The sequence below is a fragment of the Phalangium opilio genome, unplaced genomic scaffold, assembly GCF_054372755.1.
Source record: "Phalangium opilio isolate 3A_F unplaced genomic scaffold, DU_Popi_V2 ptg000105l_1, whole genome shotgun sequence".
Lineage (NCBI taxonomy): Eukaryota > Metazoa > Arthropoda > Arachnida > Opiliones > Phalangiidae > Phalangium > Phalangium opilio.
Genome location: NW_028324207.1, coordinates 1,470,340 through 1,486,977, shown reverse-complemented (window position 1 = coordinate 1,486,977; position 16,638 = coordinate 1,470,340). Strand labels below are relative to the sequence as shown.

Genomic DNA, 16,638 nt, shown 5'->3' with positions numbered 1-16,638 from the left:
ACAAGGCTTACTCCCTCCCTCTTTTAAAGCTCTCGCTCCCTCTCTTTTGGGGCTTCCGAAAAAGGGTTATCGAAGGAATACGAAAAGCTACAGTACCTAAGGAAGGGGTTAAATACTCTGGTATTCCGCGTGTACCAAACTGAATAATTTTAAGGCCAACGTTATCTATAAGGTTATTCTACATTGTTTTTAAGGGTTCATGAAGTTAAAGTAGATAAATTGAATAACATTTAACTTTATCACGTTTATTTATTTCTGTTGTTATTTAAATAGGGTAATTATAGGACCGAAATACAGTGGGACTGTTCTATAGGCAATCAGTTTTGAGTCGAAAATGTAACTTCTATAACGTTTCGCCACAAACTTGGAACCTCCAAAACGAGTTATGATTGCAGTGTTTTTTAAGGTAGACAAATTGAATTATATTTGTGAAGGAGTTAGTTTTAAAAATCAATTGATATTGCTTTATGTAATAATAGAACCTACGTAAGCCAAATGCTTGCATCCCTTCTTGGTACTGTAACTACAGTAAAAGGGCCACTTCGTTTTCTCGTCAAAATATTGACGCCAAAACATTATTTAAACCTCAATAGATATTTCAAAAGTTATAAAACATTTACACCAATATGCAAACCACCTTCCTTTTAGCTTATTATTAAATTCAAAGAAAAAATAAAATAATAAATCGATGCAAAATTTAATGATCCTTTGTCCTAAATTGGCCAATTTATTAGAGTACACCATTATAGAACGGAGGAAGTGGGAGGTCCCTCGAGGAAATATGAATGCCGGTGTGACTAAGGAATTAGAAGGAAAAATATTTAAAATGTCCTTACTGTCCGTGTCCCAACGGGACATTAATCTTGTTACGAAAAGCCTTGGTGTGACCAAAAATAGAACCGGGAACTATATTCTTCTATACGCGAGTATAAACGACGTATAACGTAATTATTAGGTGATAATTTGAATTCCTTCCCCGCAGTTTCTATCTTTTAGTAAAATATAACAATTTCGAGTTTACACCCTTGTTCTAATACCCCTGCAGCGAGCGTGCACTATTCAGCATGGACAACGAACGCGGCTCCGAGGCTTTTGTCAATAGTCGGGCCGCTTTATCCGCTGCAAGTAATAACGCCTCATTTAAATAACAATCTCTTATTCTCAAACACTTGCCCCCATACCAAAATCAAAAGTAATATCATTGTAAATAAGTAAGTTTCAATAATGATATCTCTGCTTGAAATTATTCATCGTCAAGACATGCCTCATTTTAAACTAAGGCGTAGATAAAAACTGTAAGAACCAGGCTAATCAAGTAGCATATGTAAATTAATTTTTAAATGTGAAATCGCTCCTTTAAATATTAAACGCTTTAATTTAAACCCAAATTATTATTTTATCATTGTTTAAATTTGAACTCAATCAACTGATTTACTGCTAATCAGTTTATTAATCTTAAATTGGTCATCTCACATTTCTCAAATCCATCGTCTCATACTTACTGAGGCTCCACCTGCTCACCTGTCCTGATGTATTTATCCATTTGATTTTCGTATTTTGCATCACAGTATCAACGACGGCAAACCCTGTCATACTTTTTGACATGGTATACTTCTGTCTAAACGAAGTGGGACGGTTCCAGGGTTTCCTCCCATCAGGCCACGTACGTCCCAAAAGGTTCTCGAGCTGGGTCCCTTGCATGGAAAAGAGAAAGATAGCGGAGGCGCGATATGTATGCACGTTGGCAACCCGCTCCTTATCTAATGGGCCCCGAAACTTTAATAGGTTACGCCTGAAATGTCGCTTTTCCTGTCAAACACGAATCGGGCGTGAAGATATAGGACTCCCTACTTTGTACACCTATCCCTCTCTCCCTTGTTTACCAATTATTAATTTTCGCCACTCCATCTTTTACGTCTTTTGTCTCAATATTTTTGGCTCTAAATTTCAATACCCATTCAGGCCATTATATAAATACTTGTAGCAAAGTTGCGGATAGCTAATAGAACGGGCGCTAGTCGTAGAAGTTTTAAAATTTCACTAAGCCTTGGTTTTTGAATTTTGAAAGATTCTAATGCCCATGTTTTTGAATTATTAAATCAATTTCGCACGCGCTTTGACCCTTCTAATTGTCACGTGAACTGTCACTATACCTAGAGAGTACGTAATATGGGCTTTAATTTGATCCCAAAAACTACTAAATAGGTTCAGAATTAAGGAAGCTATGAATTTTATAAAAATATCGTACACCGATGTATTGCGGGCTGGAGTTTTACAGGGGCAGGTAGGAAATACATTATTAGATTTACCCCTGGATGTTGGCACTTTAAATTTCGCGCGATCTAACAATGTCACGTGTTTTGTCAATATATGTAGAGAAAAAATAATTTTGGCTTCATGTTGATCCCAAAAACGTCGAAAACGGGGCATAATTAAGGAAGCTATGAATTTTATAAAAATATCGTACACCAGTGTATTGCGGGTAAATGCTTTACAGGGGCCTATAGGAAATACATTATTAGTTTTACCCCTGGAAGGTTGCTTTTAAAATTTAACAAAAAAAAACAATACAATTCGTAATTAGTAATTTTAAAAACAATTATTAAAATATCTAATTTAATCCCAATTACTCTAATTAGTTCCACTATTTAAGAAGGCTATTCCTAACAAGAACAAAAACTATTAGCTTTTTCATATTGGTTGAATTATTAGAGCCATGAAGCCTTCTATTCTCTTTGAATAGAACTTGGTTTCATATTTATAAGCCAGCCTGTGCTAAGGTGGTCCTTTATTAGAGAAGGCGATGGTGAGTATAATTTCCGTCGCAAATATAATGGGACTCTAGTTTTGAGGTCACGTTTCTGATGGTCAGTTTAAACATAAATTCCGCCGCTAATTTGCTTAAAAGGATAAGAGAGACGGCGGAAGTGAAATTGTCTTGGGAAGGAATTGAGTAAAATTGCCTACGACGTCGAAACGTTTGTTGTTTTGCCGAAATTAAGCTAATGCACACCTAAGTAAATGTTTGCGACGTAAAACGAAATAATTCTTTGAATTTTCGGAAATTTACTCTTTGTACTAAAGAGAGAAAATTGTAAATATCCCTCTAAGGTGAACCAAAATATGAAGCGTGTATTGAAAATGTTATGGTTTTAAACTTAATTTTCCCAATATATATTAATTAATGTCGTTAAAAATTCATATGAAACAAATTAGGGAAAAATCGGAAAACTAACTTTGGAAGATTTATCTAATGTAAGATAAGTTGTTAAGCCTTGGTGTAAATATATGACAAAATTAGCCCCATGGCGAGGCAATTTAGGCACTTAAACACTCCCTGTATCTTCGTTGTGGGTAAGTCTGAAATTTAACTACACCAAGAGTACTTGCTGGATCTACCTCTGCCCCAAAATTTTCAAGTTTCATACCTAATATAGTTTACGAAAAACCACAAGTCAAAATTTCCATTTACTCACTCAACGCATCGCCATCTATTGGCAAGCAAAAGCGTGAATTCGTGTAATCGTAATATGACTAGTTATACGTCTCTCAGATCTTATATTGGTTCTTAATGCGACAGTCCTGTCAAACCCTTTCTATTTCCTGCAAACAATACGTTCACGCACCCGTTTTGAAGCAAACTCTTTCAGGTGAAACAAGACATACCTTTGTAAGTTCATAAAGTTTGTAAATCTTTTGCTTTTAGTGTATTGCAAGGGTGTCTTTATTATATGTTCGTTTTATTATCGCCATATCTTTTTATGTATGGCTTTTAGGACGATCAAATGGTGTTGTAAAAAGCGGGCAAGTTCGTATTTGAAGGAAAGGAACGAACGCTCTCTTAGTTATGACTCGTTTCGACAACCCCATCTACCGAGAATAAATTCATAAATACTATGAATATAAGCTTTGTAGAGAAATTTCTTCAATTATGGATAAAGACCCTACTATGGTGGAAATGATAATTTTCATTCGAAAATATAATAGCTTGATAAATACATGGTGTTTATGATAAGTCTGTCATAAATTAGGCTATTTGTAATAACTGCTCCATTTTTAATTTCGCCAACTGCGCGTTTTACGTCACGCGATCCAAAAAAACCGACCATTCACGTACCGATGAGCGGCATGACGTCAAAATCCAAAATAAAAATCAGGTTCAGTTAGACACCGCTAACAGTGGTGACTTAATGGACTCAGCCTAGGTTTGACAGTGTACTTGCGTATGACTAGTATTGTTACTCGAGTTTTAAATTCGCCTAGTATACCACCAGGGGCAGTAAATATTTGTTTTCGTTGGTTAAAAGGCCACGTTAATCATACAAGGTCCCAGTGCTCTTCTTTGTGTTATTTCTATTTGCCTTTGGCCGCCATAAAAGAAACACACACACACATTTACTTTTGGACTTACTTTGAAAGGAAAAGAAAACCGCTATACTAACCTTAAAAAGCAAAGAAAAAGTAAAGATAATTTAAAGTTATAAAAAAAAATAAAAAAAAAATTCTTTTTCACTAACCTACTCTCTCCTGGCACCTTTTCATATTCGAAGTTCGTCTCCACGTTTCTTTCTAAGAAGAAAGTTCAGTTAATAATAAACCCAAGAGGCGAAGATTCGGCGGAGTAATACATAATGTTAACGCGCGTTGGAAAATACTTGCGTGGGTATATTTAGGATAGGCTATCTGGGATAGAACATAGGTGCTCTTCTGCGAAGCTACTTTTCGCAATTTTTTCCAGTTTTCCCAGAAAAATATAGGAGAGATAGAATGTGGGTATTTTAAAGGACAATTGACGGGGAAAAACTATTTATAAGTAAATATTTTAGAAAGGAAGCTGGATGGATTAAGGGACTAGAAGTATCGAGCTAACCAAATTCTTCACTTGGCGAAAGTGAATATTCTTGATAACACACCAACGTTTGGCCCTCTGGTAGCGGCTTCCGAATTTTCCCTCCAAAACGTGAGACGCTCGCGGCGGTAGACGGCCGAACTAGATTCAAGCACAAGCGTCCTTGTTGCGCGGCTTAAGGTTGAGAGGAAGGGGGTAGGAAATTTTTTTGGAACTCGACCAATTTTTATGCGGAAGCGGCATAAAATCCTCAAATTTGTTCACTGGTGCCAGGATCAATTACCAATGCTAGAGCACTTCACTTCTAGTCCCTTATTTTACTTCTGATTAAAAATAAGCCTTTAATGTATTCCCAGTATTGTCTAAGTGCTCTGCTTGCCGATTTACTTTCTACTATTTCTATTTACCAATGATATTGCTCAACACCGTAATCATAATTTTGTGTCACTGGTTCTTCAACAGGGGGAAAAAACCTGGGGGGGGGCGCAAACTTGTTATATTGTAAACAAAGCGGGAAGAAGAAAAGTGTGTGGGAGGAGGAGGAGGGGTCTTCCCCTCGGAAAACGTAATCTGGTTGGGAGCTTGTATGAATCGGATGAAGCCATTTTTATCCTAACCCGAAATTTTCGTGGCCCTCCTCGAGTCTCGCGTGCGGTATGAGGAAACACAATTTACTTTATATGGATAAAAGCGCGCTTCTTCTTCTTGAAGAAGAAATTTGTTTTTTGGGGGTTTTTTTACGTAATAAAAGGAACGTACTTGGATACACTCTCGCTCTAGAAAAACGTATTCTTCAAGATATTCAGGAATCGTTCCCGAAACGCTGTTTCTCGGGGACTGTATATAGAGTTGCCTGGTTTTGGTTGAAAAAATACATCAGGGATGAAGATTTAAACACTCGAGCGTAAAAGAGACTAAGAAATTAAAGGGATAGTTGCGTTTAATTTAATTTTAGAAGCAGGAATGGAGAACGGTTAGTATTTACTTCAGTCAGACTCATAGACCACCCAGTATAGAGCGCCTCCCCCCAACACGTAACAGAAAGTTTAAATTATCTTATTGGCTCACTTAAACTACGTTTTGATGACGTTGCTGACGGGGACGGCAAAAATACCTAATTCTTTTTTACCTCTGTCGCTATGACCCGCCTCTTCTTTCATACCCCTCCGTCCCGTGGAAGGGGGTTCGGAACTTTGACGCGCCCACATTACTCTGTTCTCCATTCCTACTTCTAAAATTAAATCTATCCCTAGCGCTTCTCAAAAAACTTTTGGTTCCAAAATTTAATGACATCATGGTACTACAGCCCAATTCTTTCTTTGAACGTTCTCGGATCTATTATGGGTTCTGGTCCTACTACGTCCAACTTATTTTTATATGGATTTTCGCCTTGGGATATTAAAGTGGTCCAGTGGACGACTAAAGAAAAGTTTCTGGTTTTGGCAGCGTAGGATTTCTTTTATCCATAAATGTAAACGCAAACCGAGTTAAGGAAGAACAAAAACCTCTGTTGTCTGCAGTAATAACCATTTTTCTTTTTGACTGGTATGTGTCTGCATCGAAAAACTAGTAACTTCAAATAAAGCAATGAACATTCCAGCTTTGAAATTTAGAGTTATTTAAAGACAGACAAACAGCCAAAGTTGGCGAGTTTTCTACAGCGTAATTACTTTTCTTCGGATTGTCATACTTTCCTTCCTAACTTTGAAGTAATGGGCATAACCAAACAAAGGCTCAATGCTTCTTCGTAAACCATAAAAAGACCCCAACTTAGCAATATCAAAATAAAATTGATATCCTTAAGGGAAAATAAACAAACCCTCGATAAAATAATACGCTGCTTGAAAAAATTTATTTTATCAGAATTTTCTCTGATAAAAGCCCTTAATGTACCCAGGGATAGATTTAATTTTAGAAGCAGGAATGGAGAACGGCTAGTATTTACTTCAGTCCGACTCATAGCCCAGTATAGAGCCCCTCCCTTCAACACTTAACGAAAAGTTTAAATTATCTTATTGGCTTACTTAAACTATACGTTCTGATGACGTTGTTGACGGGGACGGCGAAAAATACATACTTCCTTTTTACCTCTGTCGCTATAACCCACCTCTTCTTTCATACCCCTCCGTGCCGTGAAAGGGGGTCAGGGACTTTGACGCGCGCCCACATTACTCTGTTCTCCATTCCAACTTCTAAAATTAAATCTATCCCTGATGTACCCAATTTCGGGTTAGGATTTATATCGCTGTTCTGCATTCAAATTTAAAAACTCAATATTTAAATCAAATAATTTGTGTCAGGGTCTTTATTAGAGAAGGCGTTGATCCGTACCGTAAATCGTGACAGGTAAAGATTTGAGAGACTGGTACAATTTCCAGAACTCTTAAATATAAAGTGCCAAAGGGATCCGTGTTATTCGTCATATACGTTTTAGAGTTTCCTTTCCTATGAGATCGTTTTTTTATGATCCGTATAAACAGGACATCAAATAAAAGTAGCAGTTGAAATGGTTAAGAAGGAACGACAGCCTATATTGAAAAACACTTTTTTTGGTAAAGTAGAACTTTCGATATATTGGAAAGTTGAAAATATATACAGGATGTTCCATAAAGGATAATTATAGGACTTAAATTTAAGAGGTCATCACTCTAATCGTAACTTGTTTAGGGGGTATCCCTTGTTGGGCCAGGGATAGATTTAATTTTAGAAGTAGGAATGGAGAACGGTTAGTATTTACTTCAGTCCGACTCATAGCCCGGTATAGAGCCCCTCCCTCCAACACGTAACGAAAAGTTTCAATTATCTTATTGGCTCCCTGAAACTACGTTTTGATGACGTTGCTGATAGGGACGTCGAAAAATACGTAAATCCTTTTTACCTCTGTTGCTATGACCCACCTCTTCTTTCATTCCCCTCCGTCCCATGGAAGGGGGTCCGGGACTTTGACGCGCGCCCACATTACTCTATTCTCCATTCCTACTTCTCAAATTAAATCTATCCCTGGTTGGGCAAAATCGGTCATAGAAGTTACATTTTCGACTCAAAATTCATTGCCCATGCAGTCCCACTGTCTTCATCGGTTCTACAATTACCCATTTAGGAAACACCTTGTATTCAAATTGTTTATAAGTTTAGAAAACTTCGTAACTTAGACCAAAAATAGTTTCGTAGTGACGTGCCCCTTCCTCGGGAAGATCAGCTAACATTCCTCCGATAGCCTGGTTGTCGTTTAAACATTCTTAAATTCTTTATAAAGTCGCTTTGTGTTTAAGAGTCAAGTTTCCTTTCTATAAAGGCTACCCTAGTATAGTTGGAATTTCTAAAATTATTCAAAGTACTGTTCGGCGCTTAATTACCGGGGAACTCCCTCGATACGTTACTCGCGTCGCCTAACGGATACTAACAAAAGTATTTCCAGTCAAAGGCTACGAAGCGGAAGTTCGTCGTTGACTCCTTCGATTTTACAATTTGAGAATCAGTACATTATACAAGAGAGTGAGAGAAAGAGAGAAAGTCCTTCAGTTTCTGTGATCGCATAGTTCAGTCCTTTCAATTACTACTGTTGAGGGGTACGATACTTAGCAGAATACTTGATTGTTAGAGCCCTTAGAGTTCCTTTGAAGGAGCAATTTACTTAAAATATGTTAAATATCTTACAACTAGAAGGACTAGCTTAATTAGAGTCAGTCAAAGTGGTGTTTCTGAAAGGTCTATCAGAAATTAAGGGGATTTCGAGTTAAAAATGTTAACTTCTATGACATTTTTGCCACAAGGGATAACCCCTAAACAAGTTGGATTGGAGGAATATTTTACGCATGACCCCTTTAAATTTACTTAAGAAACTGAAACGTAATGATTGCAAATTTAATTAAGGGGTCATTCGTAAAACGCTCCAATCACAGTGAGTAAACAAAGACACACCTTGTGGTGTTTTGATCCACCCCTGAAAAATGACCTGAACCGGATAGTCATTGATCGGGCTGTGTTTGTGTCTTACTTCTTCATCCAGCATCACTTTTTTCTTACTATTTCGACATAAGATGGTCAGGATAACCTGAAGCAATGGTGGATGTAACTCGCTAATCATATTTTAGAGGGACGATTAATTGCTCGAGGCAACTCGAGGCATAGGGTATATAGCAAGCGCGCCAAACCCTTAAATCGATAGAGAACACTCGACTTGCAGAAGAGATAACCACCAACCAAAAGGAATAAGTTTTACCACCCAGTTTTATTAGAAACTGCGACTATAACTCGCCCGTATAGGTAACAGGGTTCTCTCATAGGACACTTTAGAAGGGAATGGACACGATTGAATGAAAAACACCACTCCATCCATCTCTCCTTGGGAAATACACTAAAATTGAATTCTTTCTTACTTTCTGTTTTGGGTTTCCAGTCCATTTTTAACTGTACTAGGATTACCTAATTTCGGGGTAACTATATCCTTGTTTCTTAGCAGGCTTTGAAGCTTATCTCTTGAAGGTACGGCTATATTAATAGGCCGAGGAGGGCGATAAGCCTAAGATTTACAAGAGCCATTCTCTTCCCCTAGAGTATTAGTCGATTACTACCAAAGACAAACCTGAAGTTTTGTATTTTCTCGTACCTTGAGACCTTTTCTTTTTCTATGAAGTTTTATGGACCAAAACGTAATGTAGCAGTACAAACACATAGAATAAATAAACTGTGTTCAGTCAGTGTCTATTAACTAAAAAATGATCAAATGTAGAAATATATATATATATTTTATAACTTTGTCATAAAACACTACAAGCTGTACCCCAAAATAAAGTAAACTAAAAGCGTATCATATTAACATAAAAAATACATTTGGGTTCTGCTACATTCAGTTTTGTGTCTGCCCTGACTTGAGTCAGTCAGTTAGTTGTTCAAAATTTTTTAATTCCGCGTTAAGAAACTTAATTTGTTCGAAACCGCGCCTCTTCATGCAACCAGATCGACTAAGACTATACCGTTCGAGGAGGTGATTTTATCTGTGCAGATATACAAAGGTTCTTAGCCCACCGAGGGTTTGGCTGTTGGGCGGGGAAGCTTTGGAGAATCAAAGGAGCCGCGACTCGAAGTCAGATTAAAAGGGAGAAGACACGCATTGTAATTTCCTTGGAATAGCCGTTTGCCCGCTCAGTATATTCCCCGAAAGGACCTGCAACGATTAGCGTTTGGTCCCAAAACCATAAAGAAAAGATATGTTCGCTTGCCGTCACCGTTACGCGACGGCCAGCAATGGTAACAACCAAGTCCTTGTTTGTGAACGTAAGCAAAATACATTAGTCTAAATACCCAACCTCGGGTTAGGCCCGACGTTAAAACGAGTCGGGTAACAAATAGAAGTTGAGTTCCTTTAGCATAACTTTTATCGAACGTATTTAAACAGCTCATGCAAAATATTTTCTGCCATGGCTCAGTTCTACCGTTAACTCTATGGCGATTTCCTCCTTCAGCCTAAGGTGTCACGAATTAAGAAGTCGTTAGGAAGTCATTTAGGTAAAAAATAGCTCGTAACACCCAAGGCAATAGTCTGATTTTCCTTTTTCTGTGTGCGCTGTTTCGTCTATAGCTTTAGGGACGATTTCTTGTTAAAATCGAAAACCCCTATGACCCAAGGGCAGACATACATAGATTTCCAGTTGGAATCATTAAGGTGCCATAAACCCCATACTAGTACCTGATTGAAGGTAAGGGGAAGGGCTTAAAACATTTTTTCCAAGCGTTTCATTGGCGTTTTACATATGTAAAAACCCCAGGTTTACTCCTTCAGAACACGCAAAAAGACTTGTTTACATTTAGGGTTTGGCGCTCATAGGTCGCTCGCTTCGTCTTTAGCAAGTGGTTTCTGCACCTCCTCCCATTCCAAGAGACCCAGAAAATGACCTGTTAATGATTCCAAGTAGAGGAAATCAATGTACTCCAGCCCAGGGTTTTACGTTTGCAGTTCTGATTGGTATCTACGTTCCTGACTACATCGTCAGGGAATCTGAGCTATATATGACAATAGTGTATTGTCATCGTGGGGGCTTTAAGCATGTGTGCAAAATCTTTAAGCTGATCAGATTGGGTGGGATATGGAATTCGATCTCGTCATAAAATTGATTCCACCCATCATTGCGTTAAAGATGGATTTATTGTATTGTCGACTCGGGTCTTACTGTAAAGTGGCACCGACAAAAAAAAACAGAAAATACTTTTCCGTTAAGGAAATAAAAGTAAGATTTTGAATTCTAAAGGAATAGGAACCGGAAAACGTCATAAATGTGCCGAACGTTTCACAAAAGACATACAGGGTGTTCTAAAACAAGTAATTACATTAGGACTGTTTGCCATAACAAGCAAGTTATGATTGTCCGAGGGCCTTAGGGATGATCCGTAAATTTAAGTAAGATATTGAAAGAAGTATCGTATGTCGCTGGTCCTTTATCGAAGAGAAGATACTTATGAAGTATTATTGTAAGGAATAAGAAATAACTTGCGAAATTCTAAGGTTCGTTGAGTTTTTCCAGCATTCATCCTATATTTCTGTTCCTAGTCTTATTCTTCGGAAGATTCCGTATTCCCAATCAATTTAGCCAGGACTGCAATCATTTTTACGCTTCACTAAATACGCGTCATTGCTTCAATGCTTCCCCCCTTTTTCTATCTGTACAGTTCATCTTATTGCGAGTGTTCCATATACAATGTTCCTTTAGCCTCGATATCCCATATTTTCACGTAGAAAAGACTTAACCGAAGCCCATTAAGTCATAGAACAAATAACTGATAAACAGAATTGAATCTTAATTCGTTATCGATGGACTTTGTCAGATTTAATTCGCGATTTGAGTTTAGATTGTATTGTAAATTTAAATTTGGCTCAGTCAATTGAAATCATGATGAAATTTACGCGGTATTGCAACTTGTTGATTTATGTAAATCTTTGTTTTTGTTTATATCGTACACAATTAATTATTTGCGCAACATAATTTACTACCGAAGTTTTAATTGAAATGAGATTAGTAGCGTTCTTAATTAATTTTAAATTAGAGGAAACGTCGAGAAAATTTGCATCTCATTTTTATTGAGTAGAAAGACAAATTATGCGTGAGATTTTCCATACATTAAAATGAAATCGATAATTCTATTAGCTAATGAAATCCTAAATTCTATTCCAGAAATTTCTTTCAATATTTAAAAACTGTTTACGCAGTTATAAAGAGGTGATTTGGTAACAGCGGTACGTTACACATTTTTTTTTATTTTATTTCATTTTACTTCAAGGTTCAATTACTTAGATTTAAACTCATTACACATCGGACTGAATACTTCGTATCATCAAAAGTAACACGTTAATTGTTCCCTGTACCACAATGGTAATCCATTATAACACGATTATCCATTTTAATAATTACCCGGGTTTCGGCACCAAAATCTAATGCACTTTTGTCCTCACTCGCATTATATTGCCTCACCGCAGACTGCCGATGAATCTAGACCCCTTGTTCTCTAGTTCTTTCTCTTCTTTCAGCCTCGGGCACTTTTCCCGACGTTCCTCGAATGGTGAACCTACCGAAGATACGCATTGCCGCTTACACGTCGGGAAAGACGATGGAGGGGGTTATAGAACCATGGATGAACGTTATCAGGATATTTCACTAATAGTATCTTATTCGTTAGAGACAGTCAAGACACTAGGCTGCACCTTATACACTAACAACGTGACATTATGAATCATTAAACCACGCGGAGTTTCAAATTTATAAACAAAGGTTTAAGGAGCATATTAATATATTCGCAAAACACGTGACATACTCATCATTTTTAAAGCGCACGAAATCTCAAATTAAAACAAGGCTTAGCAATTGTTTGTAATTTATATTCTAGCGCCGTTTTATTAACCGCAACGAACTTTTAAAATAGTTGGTAAATAATTTAATTTTAACAATAGTTGGAGGGCGTGTTTCAGTTTGGAAACATTTCTTCTTCTTTAGACAGACGATTTCCGGTAACGGTAAACTGAAGGATGCTTTCTTTTGGGTAGTATATCCGTATCGTTTTAATCGAAGACAGAATCCGAGAGAAGGAAAGGGAGGGAATGGTAGGGGAAGTAGAGGAAGATGGAAGAACTTGTAATACTAAAAGAGTTTTCCTGTAAGTTTCCCCGAGTCGCTTTACACGGATGCAACTCTTCTCGTGTCTTCGTTTCCTTTTTCCCTTAAGAATGAAGGAACGTGAATGGACAGAGCAGTTGGGGAAAGAACTAAGAGGGAATGCCAAGAACATTTAATAGAGAAGATCGAATTGCGGAAGCCGCTCATTAAAAGTCTTAAGAGCTGCAAGTACCAACAACATAGGGGAAGGAAAGTAGAACTAGATAATCGATTAATGAATTATTTCTCTAGCTCTATTTCTTGTTAAACATTGCACGCAGTTACTCGTTTGTTACAAATTCATTTGTTTGATATAATTCAAAATATTAATCAACAAACTTAAACGCTGAACGTAACTGACCGTCCATTATATGTATATTGTGTTCCAAAGAGGGGTGGTAGTACAGAATTACAGTAGGATTGTTTTATATGGGCAGGGATAGATTTAATTTTAGAAGTAGGAATGGACAACAGAGTAATGTGGGTACGCGTCAAAGGGTCGGACCCCCTTCCCCGGGACGGGGGTATGAAAGAAGAGGCGGGTCCTAGCGACAGAGATAGAAAGGAATTACGTATTCTTCGCCGTTCCCGTCAGCAACGTCCTCAAAACGTGGTTTAAGAGAGCCAATAAGATCATTTAAACTTTTCGTTACGTGTTGGAGGGAGGGGCTCTATACTGGGATATGAGTCGGACTGAAGTAAATACTAACCGTTCTTCAGCCCTACTTCTAAAACCTTTCCCTGGGGAAACCAAATTTGAGTCGAAAATGTAACTTCTATGAAATTTTGCCGCAAGGGAAACCGTGTTTACGGTATGATTCTTTGACTAAATTACCATTGTTTTTCAGATTCTTACTTAAATTTAAGTAGTCATCCGTAAAACATTCCAATCATAACTTCAACATGGTGGCACTTGGGGAAAAAATGTCGCAAAAGTTGCATTCTTGACTCAAAATTTATTTCCTAAATTAGGGCAAAATGTCATATAAAATTTTCCACTTAAAATCGGCATTATAACTTACTGTACTTCTCCCTTACCACCCTTTTTGGAATACCCTGTATAAAAAACATCGCAGAGTTCAATCACAATATTGAGAAATTTTTCAAACGCGTTTATCTTGTTTTACTTTGCGTTTTTTTATTTCAATCTCCCCCTTTATATCCTCTTCCACATTTTGTGTAAAAAAGTCGATCATCAGCGGCTCTCCCATCACCTCAATTTTCTTATATCCACCCCCAGTTTGAACCTCGAGCAAATTTTGCTTCTTAAGCCTTATGATCCATCCCCGAAAGAAAAAAACGGCATGCAAATAAATTGAGTTTAAAAACTTGGCCTCTACGCGGAGGAGGCAGGGTTTTAAGGACCGTTTTCAAAGAGAAGCTCTTCGGCCATTGCTTTCTTTTAGATGTCAGGCTTAGCTTTAATGGAAACGGGCCTTGATTATCGCGAAGAGAGAGATTTCACGCTTCCACGAACGAGCTCTTCTTTTTCGCTTCTAAAAGTCATTAAAATTCACGATGATAGCCGAGCGCTCCACCGATGAAATAAAGCCTAGCAGATCCTAACCAATCGAGTAGGATTACCACCTGACAAAATTGTAAAAGATGTACATACCTGGGGTGAATCCAATTTTTAGCCAAATGCACTCACTAAGATTTTGTCTTATATACAAAATTGTAAAGGGAGAATATAGTGCACCATAATTGAAACGTCTTATTAAACACCTTTATGGACGTATTGAAAGAAAAGGTGAAAAGGACAAAAGAACTTGGTGGTATTTTACCAGAATGGTGTGTCGGCGTTACTACTGAAGCGTCAGTATAACCTTTGACCCTTTTAAAGCAAATTTCGCATCGTGCGCCCACCCTTAACATTCTGACTAATTTTCCACACACCTTTTGCCAAAGGCCGGAACCAATCAGATCTCGTTAACGTCGTGGGTGGAGCTTAAACTAGCCTTTGCTTGATTATGGGAGCATCTAGTGGCATTTGCTTGACTAAACCATAGCCAAGACTAGCTTTGAGTTGCGTGTTTGATAATAGATTATTTTACAAAACCAGGGGTAGATTTAATTTTAGAAGTAGGAATGGAGAACAGAGTAATCTGGGCGCGCGTCAAAGTCCCTTGACCCCCTTCCAAGGGACGGAGGGGTATGAAAGAAGAGGCGGATCATAGCGACAGACGTAAAAAGGAATTACGTATTTTTCGCCGTCCCCGTCAGCAACGTCATCAAAACGTAGTTTAAGTGAGCCAATAAGATAATTTTAACTCTTCGTTACGAGTTGGAGGGAGGGGCTCTATACTGGGCTATGAGTCGGACAGGAGTAAATACTAACCGTTCTGCATTCCTACTTCTAAAATTAAATCTATCCCTGGCAACACTAAATGAAGTACTATGACGTGAGCAAAACATGATTATCGTCGAAGCCACAGATTTTAAAATCTTTCATACACATAATATAGACGTAAAACTTCAATCGTTTTCGGAATAGATACCTCAATGACCTCTTTTACCAAAGGTACATATATGAACTTTAACGAGAATGACCCTTATCCAAGCATCACCATCTAGTCTTCTAAAACTACGTCAAATTGGGTAAATGTCGTATAGGTAGCCATCTCTTTCATACTATCTTTACTCGAATTCCCTTTTTAAAAGAAAAAAATAGGAAGATAAAAAGCTTTTGAGAAAAAGGGGATAACTTTATAGTAAAAGACACCTATAGGTCTTTGGTAATATATTGGATTATTGATCCTTATCGGAGCAGTCTATGGGGATGCGACTGAATAGAGCAAGGGTATGAGAATATTCACGCGAGACTAGGAGCAAAATAGACTGTTCTGGGATCATGAGGAGTCAAAATTGTAAAGGAATTTCAAAGAAAAAAATTTAGCGTACATAATTAGAACTCCAGTTAATCGCAAAAAAACGACCAAAGAAATTACAAACAAGCAGGAATACATTTTTTTCAACTTGGAATATTTAAACACCCATCAACAACATCTGATTGAAGGAAAGGGGACGGGCTAAAAACTTCATTAAACCGTCAGCTCCTCGTTCCTCGCATCTCATTGGTTTTTCGAATGTATATAATCAGGGATATATTTAATTTTAGTAGTAGGAATGGAGAACGGTTAGTATTTACTTCAGTCCGACTCATAGCCCAGTATAGAGCCCCTCCCTCCAAGACGTAACGAAAAATTTACATGATCTTATTGGCTCACTTAAACTACGTTTTGATGACGTTGCTGACGGGGACGGCGAAAAATACGTAATTCCTTTTTACCTCTGTCGCTATGACCCGCCTCTTCTTTCATACCCCCCGTCCCGTCCCGTGGAAGGGGGTACGGGACGTTGACGCGCGCCCACATTACTCGGTTCTCCATTCCTACTTGTAAAATTAAATCTCTCCCTGGTTTTAGTTGATTCCTATTACGATGGGTTTAATTTTTTTAACAAAGTCAAAAGGCGCGTTCAGCTGCACGTACAAAATACAGGTTTTAAAAAATTATTCGTGATCGGTTTTTGTTGCTGAACGCGGGAAACAATGTACAGAAATGGTTTAGTTTTCCCACTCGACTCCTTAACGGATTCGGGGTAATCTTTTTCCTAGAATGGCATAGAAACTTGGGAAAAACCTCG

The 16,638-nt window shown here is 37.8% G+C and overlaps 1 protein-coding gene across 1 annotated transcript in view; it reads left to right on the top strand.

Moving 5' to 3' along the window:
• LOC149625153 (protein O-mannosyl-transferase TMTC1-like) overlaps nucleotides 1-16,638 on the top strand; it is a 67,707-nt gene that overhangs the window by 1,600 nt on the left and 49,469 nt on the right. The gene's annotated exons all lie outside the window — the stretch shown is intronic.